At 33.6% G+C, this 10,345-nt stretch overlaps 1 long non-coding RNA gene across 1 annotated transcript; it reads left to right on the forward strand.

The window, feature by feature from the left end:
* Positions 1-1,828: 1,828 nt before the first annotated feature.
* Positions 1,829-10,021, forward strand: LOC129224685 (uncharacterized). The gene is made up of 3 exons (XR_008580704.1): positions 1,829-1,893; positions 4,765-4,856; positions 9,877-10,021. It is a non-coding gene; the product is annotated as an uncharacterized LOC129224685 (long non-coding RNA).
* The last annotated feature ends 324 nt before the right edge of the window (positions 10,022-10,345 follow it).

Below are 10,345 nucleotides of genomic sequence, written 5' to 3' on the forward strand. Positions count from 1 at the left end.
GTTTTGAATCCGCACAGGTTGAAGCTCACTGCTGGGAATATCGCCAAAACCGAAGCAAAAAAAAGAAAAATTAATTTGAATTTTGACATCTATGAATTCAAATTGTGTTTTTCGCAATCACGAGTGAGTGTGTGTGTGTGAGGGGTATGTGTGTTTGTGTGTGGGGAGTATGTGTGTTTGTGTGTGGGGGGTATGTGTGTTTGTGTGTGGGGGGTATGTGTGTTTATGTGTAGAGGGTATGTGTATGTGTGTGAAGGCATGTGTGTTTGATTCTGTGTGCAGGCATGAGTGTTGGTAGTTGTGTATATGAGTATTTGTGTACGTGGGAGTTGTGTGTATGTTTTTGTGTGCGTGTATGTGTAGGTGTCTGTATGTATGCGTGTGTGTGTATGTGTGCGCGCGTGTGTTTGTATATGTATGCGCGTGTGTGTAGGACATGGATGCAACCTGGAGACGGCTTTCGCTATAGGAGCAGCATCGTGAGGAGCCGGTCGACGGTGATGCTGCAGAGAGTGGCGGGGGGGGGGGGGGGGAATAAACTGATAGCAATTCAAAACAGTCAAATGAAAGCAATAAGCAATCGTGATTGCTCAAAACATTGCTGCTGTTTGTCGCTTAAAAGTCTAACTGTAAGTGTCTCCAGAACGCTTATTATTTTAGGCCGCACTAGAAAGTCGCCCGTCAAGGTATGACAGGTGAAAATTGCTTCTCTTCTTCCACATTTTAACGAAGCAATTGCCTGTTTGGTGATATTTCGATAGTTGAAATTTTAACCCTAACTCCAGTGGATTAACCCTAAACTCCAGCAGCTAGCGTTCATAGTTGACCGCTTTTTCGTTTCTTCATTCCCCTGAAATGACGCAGTCTTACTAGTAAAACATTTAAGTTTCCGAATCGAGTTCAGCCTCGTCACAATAAAGCCTTTCCTAGCAGCGAAACACATTATCAAATTATCATGCCATGGCTTGAGTTGAAACACGCTCGTTACTCGATCATTGGCTTTTATGTATATGCGGATTATCTGAGGGCAGGGGTGAACTGAATTCACATTTTTGGTAGGGCGTAAATTCTCAATTTGCCGAATGGAACTCCAAATTTTACCGACTGATGATAGTTTTATCGAATCGTCAAAGAAAATATGCCGAATTTGGAAATTTCTCTTAGGTCGTAGTGCCTCTCGTGACCTCCCATCGGGGCACCCCTGGCAGGGGGAATAACTGCAAGCCAAGATCAACAAATATTTTATTTTGGGTACTTTTCTGTTTTTGGTACGTTTTTTTAGCTTGGCTACTAGTTTCATTTCTACCTTGGCGAAAATAGGAAACTCGGCGGCAGTTGCTATACAGTTATTGAATGTCGCCAAATATAAAACTTAATTTTCAATGCTGCTAAATACTGTAAGAGCACACTGTAAAAAATTTCCGTAAATTTAGGGGCATTGGCCATAAAATTATACGGTAAGTGCCCTTCTTCAAGAAAACAGCGCAGTGACCGTAATTGTAGAAAAACTACAGTAAATTTAAGTTGCGTTGACCGTAAAATTACGGGGCAGTCGTCAAGTCCCTTAATCTGTGCAGAATACGGTCATTCCCCGTAATTTGCTAGCTGATAAAGATCACGTGTCGTTGTCACGTGTTTCTACGCAAAGAAGCGGGAAGGAGAAAAGTCAAGATATATGCCTTGTGTTGAACGAATGTTGTCTTTAGATAACCTTTTTTAATATGTAATACATGATATACGTCTTACAATATCTGGACCAAATATACGTATTGGAGAGTAGAGACTCTGTCATCCAGGCTCTCATCTAAGTATTGCTCCTAGGCGTCGAAAAAAAAGAAAGAATGTTGTCTTCCCTCGCCATGTGATTCCAATGTCTGGAGTCAAAAATATTAAGTAAGTATTTTTTTTTTTCTATACTATTGTTTAAGTGTAATTTTAATCTGCTGTTCTTTTTTTATTAGCTATTTTGATAACAGTAATTTGTGAGCATTGATTGATGGCGAGTACCGAAGCTTCGCTGTAACGTTGAAATTTAGAATTGATATTGATTGTATCAAGACGTACTTACATAATACAATGCATGCAAACGTGATGCAATATAAACGCACAAATGAATATCATATTATGCTCCATGTGTTTTAATTTCCATAGTTTCATTCAAAAATTTCTGCAGTGTTTTTCTAAATTAATGTAATTAATTAAAGATGTTGTGCATGAGGACAAAATGAATTATTTACTAATTCTCTGCATGCTTTATAGTCCTGGTTTTAAATAACCATGATCAATGACTAGTAGGAATTGGTTACATTTTTTAGATTGTTTTTAATGAACTCAAATGTTACATTTAAACCAATGAAATAAAACATAGGTACGTAGTTGAAAATAAATTGCTTTAGGCTACCTATTAACGACAGATTCGTTTTTAGTAGAAAATATAAATAATGACATCATTGTTTTCATTAGTTTCACAGCTAGAAATGTTTAAAACATGTTTCATACATTTTTTTTAATAGCTAAATCTTTAAACAGTTATTCATACAATTATTATAAACCAAAAATAATGTGATGAAACATGTATTTCTTATCAAATTTCAACACTTAATTACTGAATTGTTTCTGGTTCAATGTGCCTAAACTTATAAATTAAATGTAAATTTCCATAATAATACTATGTTTTACTGTAACTTACAACTATTCATAACTTAAAATATAATATTTTGTATAATAATTACTGTAAGAAGAATGTTCACATCATTAACTGCTGTATTGTCTGAACCGCAGCTCTATATGAAATTGAAGCAGTTTTCAATTTGCTCAATCTGAGCGGACGAGAAGCCATGTCTTTCTAGTAGGCTGTGTTTTCATCATAGAAGTTAAGTATAGGTTTTTTTTGGGGGGAGGGGAGGAAGTGATTAAAGTGGTGAGATTGTGCTATTGAAATTTACTGTGGGTATGCCTTTTTTAGAGAGTCGTTCATGTGACTTATAATATCAAATAACTTTTTATTGGGGGTTGCATAGCCAGGATTTCATTTCTTTAAGGGTCTAATATGCAGAATACAGAGTGGTTCAAACGGGGTGACCCCCCTCCCCCATCGTATATTTAGTGTTATGTTCGTTACGCAGTCACTTTACAGTCTTGAAAGTAGTAAAAATCGGCAGAGCACCATCGATGTCGTAACACAGCGGAATTCTGCTCCATGTTATTGCAGATGTTTTGCTGGGTTCGGAGCAGAATTTTAAACGCAATGTTCTAAACGCCAAAATTGAGTGGAATATGGTGCAGAATTCAGCTGTGTTGCAACATGGATCTTGTTCAACTGAAGTTCTTAAGACTTCAAAGTAACTGTTAAGCCCGGCTCTATAAATTTTTGCCCCCTTGCAAAAACTTAGTGGGTCCCTTCCTAGACCAGCAGTGTATATTGTTTACGTAAATAAGTCTCAGTACTATTTTTTTTTTCTTTTTTTTTTCCCTCAATTTCTTGGATCGTGGATCTCTAAAGGATGTGCCCCCCTCTCCCCCCCCGAACTGCAGGTACTCAGATCGGAGCCTGAACTGTACAGCAAACATTCAACCATAGTAAAATTAAACGAGGGTTACTCCCGCTTTCAGACCACTCTGTGTATTATACAGTGAAGCACAGTTTATACGTTTCTCTTTTATATGTTTTTATCATTTATACGTTTTCAAAATTAGTCACTGCTGAGTCCAATACATAATAAAGAAAACCTATTATACTTTTTTTCATTTATACGCTTGTTTCATGCAGTACTTTCAAAAACGTATTAACGGTGCTTACTTGAAGTTTTCTTATATACGACTAATGAGAAATTATGTGTGAAACAAATATTTTCATTTTTGAATTTTTTTGGTCATTTCAATTAGGGTCTAGATCCATGAACCCTCCCCCTGGTTGTACTACTGTTTTTTGAAGTGTTTCATTCAAATAGTGTTATAATCGAATGTTTGTTGTCAAAGGCACGTTTCAGGTCATTCTTTCGAATGATTTGGTTCTGGTATGAATGTTTTTGACTGGAATGTGTTTTAATCATATTGGCAGGTTTATAGGAGTCATGGTTGCAGGTCCTTGAAGTGGGGGAGGGGCAGTGGTGTATCCACAGAGGGAGCAATTGGGGTGATCCCCCCCCCCCCCGAATTCACAAACCTAAATTTACCTTTGTAAATTTAAATTTGTAAATTCGAAAAAATTCCGGAAAAAAAGGTCCTCAAACTCTCCCCCTCCCCCCAAACTCATCACAAGAAATCGCCTACAACTGTATTTTTACAACTTTAGTTCCAAAATTTTTTCAGGGGAGAGTCCCTCAACCCCCTCTCTCCATGTCATCAAAGATCGTCAAAAATTTTGAATTTTTGGAGCTTCAATTTCAAAAAAATACCCAGAATCGAAAATGTTTTCGAAAATGTCGTTCATTCAAATTTTACGGGGTTCTTGAATCGGAAAGGAATGGGCCCCGACTGTTGATCCTTCTATTCTGCTTTGTCTTATGTGTGTACAGTTATAAAACTATTTCAATGGTGTAGTTATTTGGTAGTAGGTACTTAATACATTCTAAACTACTGGGCTTATACATTTTTCTTTTTAGTTTTTTTTTTTTTTTTTTTGGTTTTTACGCAGTTGGGTTTTTTGTTTTTATTTAATAACTTTTTATTTAATCTAGGGTTTTTTTTATATACATGATGCATAATCATACCCATCATTTTTTATTTTGTTCCATATACTTAGTTGAATTTTCTTTCACCCAGACAATCCTTGCTTTAAAGTTTGATCCAGTTTGCACAATTGGGTGAAAAATAACTTTTGGATCAAAAAGTGTTTCATCAAAATTTATTTAGAGGTATGTATTAATATTTTATTTTAAGAAATGCTTTTCTAAACTCTATTGAGCGACGATCAGTTTCTTTGCTCAGAAACTAACAATTGTAATTTTTCTACTTGTATTCAGTGCTTTTATTTCTGGTCGCTGTTGTATTTAAATGTTATAGATATGGAAAAATAAAATTTTATAATAAATTTAAAAGAATATAAAATGTTAAGTATAATTGTGCCACAGAGTGATGTCAGATGAACTGGACACGAAAACAGAACTCTTCATTTTGTAATCTTAGGTAGTCTATTTGTATTGTATAGGTATGAGAACACGTCCTATTTGTATTGTATTGTATAGGCAGGGCGCCCATATGCAAAGTTGCAAGGGGGGGGGGGGGGCTCAAATATTTTTCTTTTGGTTTAGCTATATATTTTCCCCATGGAAACTGATTTCAGGACAGATTAGAGTCATTAAAATTTGACATTTTTAATAACTTATTCATTAATGGCTAGAGAAGAAATGTTTTTACATTTTTGCAAGGAAAAAAGTACTAAAAGCAAGGAAATTCTAATTTCAAGGGGGGGCTCTAGCCCCCCTTGCACCCCTATTTGAGCCCCCTTGCCTTATACGTATATAAACTACTGTATTTCGGATTGGCAACATGTGCTACAACCAAGGATACTTGGACAGTTTTCAACAGTTAAAATCTCAAACCTGGCTGCCCCACTGCATACCCATCCATGCTCGTCATTGGAGGGGGGGGGATTTCCCCCCTCCCTTTCTTCCAAGAAAAAAAGATGAGCATGGCTAGGGTATGCACGGGCGCTGCCAGTTAGGAGGTTTTAGGGGCTCAATTCCTAACAGAATCCTTGGTTTTAACACCCATTGCCGATCCTAATGCCTAACGCATTCACAGTAGTTAAAATGCCGGGCCTGATCCTACTTACGACAAAAGAAGTGCATTTGCCATCTTTTGTGGTACAACTTATAAATGATGAAAAGGTTGATATCAGGGGGTTAGATACTGCTATTTTAGGGCTGGTCATGCTGAAGAATATTTTTAAGGAGCATAAAAAAATCTGAAAATACTTGGGTGTCAATTAAAGCAATAACTTAGCCAGAAATAAAGCACCTTGTGGGACATAAACAATACTAATTAATTTTAAAAGCAATGAAAGGAAGTTGTATTCCAGATTTTTACTTTAAAAAATATTAAGTGAATTTTAAAAAAAATTCTCCAATTGTTTGCAGGTTATTCATTAAGTATATTTGAACACAAAGTGATTGGATAATAATGTCGGCAGAGAATTATGACCCTCGCCTTGTATCCATCGTTGCATGTAGGATGCGCAGATTTCCATATTTATTTTGAAAATACAGTCAAACCTTATTAAAACTAACTCCAAAGACCTTTATAATCTATTGGCCTTCACCTTAGTTTATCTTATCAAAATATCAATCATTAACAATCAATAGGACAGGGATCACAAATGTAGTTTATCTTAGCAGAAATTCATTTTAAGCATGTTCAAAATAGTATATGTTTGATATTTTGTTTTCCAATTGCAATGTTTGCAATCTAAGAATTATATTAATCATATCAGTAACACTCATTTACTATTGAAAAGAACCAAAAGTAGACTGCTAATAAAATTTACTGTAAGGGTGTCTTTTTTAGGAATGTCCTTCTTTGAGGCACCGTCTTTTAGGGGATGAGGATGAGCCTCCACTATTGTGGAACAGACACCTTTGTGGTTTTTAAATGATTGTTTCTTTAGTGTTTTAATTAAATAGTGTTATAAAAGAATGTTTGTTGTCGAGAGTTTGGTTATTGATTTCTTTTCGATGATTTGATAGTTCAATTATGTGTTTTTGAGCGAATATTTTATTAGAATTCTAGTCAAATATTTGACTGAAGACTGAATATTTGGCTAAAAAATGATTTATAATTTTTGTATTTTATTTTATGGCAATTCAGAATTGAAGATGCTTATCTATTTTCTGTAGATTAATTATTTTGTTTTAAGCATTACATAATATTTTGAATGGTAAAACTTCCGAAATCAAAATACTGCAAAATTTAATTTCTGAGTGTTTTCTTTGCACGTTATAAATTGCCTTTTTTAAACATTTGTGAGACGAGAAACGTTTCACAAATTGTTTTTTTCTGCTTAGTGTTTTATACCTAAGAAGTCCAGTGGCACTTTGTGCCTCCTCATTGCAGATTTGAGTTTAATTCCCCGTTGGGCACAGTTGATTTCACCTTTCATCCCATAAGTGGGTCAATAAAATGAGTACCAAGCATGCTTGGAAACTAAACACTGGAGGTTCCACGTTCGGCTGACCACCTTACTAGAACACCTGCCTTTGCACCCCACAGCCCTCTGTCATGAAGATTGATATGGGCACGGTGGGATTGCCTCCAATTTTGCGCCACTGAGTTTAGTTTCATACTTATGACTTATAAGCGGTAAAAAAAAATGTTTATGTGGCGTAAGATATAAAAGAAAGTGAAAAGTTGCGAAACTTAAATGTAACATCTGAATGTTTTCTCTTGCACTAAAATCACCTTAAATGGGTCATTCTTCAAACAGTACGCCTTTTACAGTAAAAAATTTTAGGAACAATTCATTTAACAATGATTTTTAATTTCATCAAAAGTATATTGATTTAAACCTGCCACCAATTTTTGAATAACAAGTTTTACTTTAGTATATTTTTGGTTCACAACGTGTGAATTTCACTTCCATGGCATGTCACACACCTTGTGTGGCTGTTTATGTTGCTTTATAACTTGATTAATTAAAAGTATATACTTATTTATTAATTATTCCTTTCACAAGTGCCTCAAATGATAATTGTTTAAGTATATTTAACTTTTTAATATTGTGGTTTAGTTCATTTTAGTAGGACAAGAAGTCATGTCGCACAAAAATTTACTAAATACTATTTTACATGTATTTGAAACTACTAATTAAACCATACTTTAATGAAGAGAACTTAATTATATTCCCACTAATCATTAAAATAGCTGATTGATTGCACAATTAACAAAACTACCACTTTGATATTAAATTGGCCTCAATTTTTAAGTACTAAAACAAAAGTTATTTTTATTTTATTTTTTAATTTCTATGAACAAGGGATTATTTTATTTTTTATTTATACGTAAAATAATTGGAACTGAGCTGGGCCATTGTTTATGGTTACTTCTAGTAGGTAACACTTTCATGGAAGAACGAAAAAAAAAAAGGAAACAAAAGGTTTCGAAATTGAAAAATATTTGCATTCAAAAGTTATGTTTTCTGAAGAATTACCCAAATGTGATAATATTAGTAAATAACAGGTTGGAAGTTTGTACTAGAGTACTATACATTCATTGTATAAAAAATTGTTTGCCTACTAATTGTCAACTATTTATGTTATTTACTATTCAATTGCTGACTAAATATTAAGGTATTCAGCCCAACCAAGTATTTGGTTTTGATTGCCAAATAGCCAGCAGTATACCAAAAATCAACTGCATATTCAATGTATCCCTAATTTAAACGAAGAGCTTTTTCAAAGTTGGTGGGTATGCATGTTAAAACCCAGTGTGCATGTGTGGTTGAAAACATTGTCCTACTATTGAGTGCAGTAATTTAGTGCGGTTGAATAGTACTTAGGATGATTACTGAGTACTCAACCCAAGTTCATGCTACTGGGTCAAGTACTGAATATAGATCTTTTTTTAATGAACAACTGACATACACAAGGGAAAATTTTTCTGTTATTGGAATATTTATATGGATATTGAGCATGAAATAAGTTTTCAATTAAAAAGGAAATCCAAAAAGATTTAAAGTTTAAAATTTAAAACTATTTTTTCAGAATTTGTGGGGGGGGGGGGGAATTGAAATTGATTTAAAAAACTTAAATTTTTCCATCACAGTTCTTTCTTGCGTTAAAAATTAATCATAGATAGCTTCTTTGTGCTTTAAAAATTTTTGACCAGTACTTTTACTGGGAAGTCTCTTAATTTGGGGTAAGGAGCTGAAGATTTCCATAGTTTGTCTTTTTCCTTCCAACAATGCAACATGTTTTCTGTCTTTACTTTTCTTTTCGAACTTGGAAAAAAAAAATACAAATACTAAACCTGTACAAATGCATTCTTTAGGACTGGACTCAGACTCCAATATTATTCCTATAGCGAACAAAAGTAGTTTTATTCAAATATGTTTTATGTTTTTATTTATAAAACTTGTTTAAAAGTTTTATTTATGTATGAGGAAAATGAATGAAAAATTATGAAATAAAATAGTTTATTTTTATTTATCCCTTGTAGCCCCCCCTTAGCCCCTCTACTAGAAAATCTGCTACCATGCTTATGTATGGGGTCAAAAAGCTTGGATGCTTATGCTCTGAAAAAAGGTGTTTTCAATATCTGTGTTTATCATACTGTAGATGCCCGTCAGGAAATAGCCCATATTGGCACTAAAAATGCCAAAATGTTTTTTCCTTGAAATTTCCCCTTATACTTGTACTACAGTTGCAGATTTCCCCCAAGATCTTTGCAAGACTCGAAAGTGCTTTATGTTTAATTATATCTTTTAATGATCATCATTATCGTTTATGTTTTCAATTGAATATGATTCATTGTTTCTTTCTTTTTTTGGAATTGATGTTGGAAAAATGCTTTTCTTTGTCATTCGTTTGATTTGATGAAACAAATTTTTCGATATTTACATGTTTACCAGCTTTTATGCATTAAGCTTAAGATTTATACATTTTAGCAGTTACGATGTCTTTTGATCTAGCCTTAATTTTTTGTTTAATTTTATTATAGCTTATATTTCTAGGCTTTTTCCTAGGATTCCTGGAAATTAAAAATCCTTTGAACATCATATTAGGTAGGAAAACCTTATGAAACCAGGGAAAGGGGTGAAAAAAAATGGGGTGCTTTAAAATGCTTTATTTTGATTTTCACTATTTAGTGAGAATGCTGCTCTGCTTTAAATGTGTGAAAAATAAATCATTCTTAGTTTTCCTTATGGTGATTTCTTTTTAGGGCAATATTTTGGATAAGTTACTGAACTAAAGGATCCAAAAGGAATAAAGATTTGGAAAAAGTGATTCAACCAAGTTTTGAAAAATTTGACCATAATTTCTCTTCTGAAAAAGTTTATTTGTAATTATGTTGTTATTTAACTTGTAATTAGTGTAAAATAAACCTTTTTGATGTTTTAACTTCTTTGTTTTCATTGTTGACACTTCTGGATATTGTCTCTTCTTATTTCCTATGTAGACATGCTCACATATTTTTTTGGTAATAATTTTTGAGCTAAAATTATTTCTCTCGATAAAATTGTTTTCGAGATGCTTACCTTTAATGGATACTTATGGTGTTTAAAAATTAATTTATCCATAAGTTTATGCTAGCTAGTAAAAAATGCAGTCTATTTTTGAAGTCGACTGCACAAGTTTTTAATTTATGTATAATTTAATTAATTTATAACTTTTTAAATATGAAGTATAAA

This window comes from Uloborus diversus, chromosome 6 (genome assembly GCF_026930045.1).
Source record: "Uloborus diversus isolate 005 chromosome 6, Udiv.v.3.1, whole genome shotgun sequence".
Taxonomy (NCBI): domain Eukaryota; kingdom Metazoa; phylum Arthropoda; class Arachnida; order Araneae; family Uloboridae; genus Uloborus; species Uloborus diversus.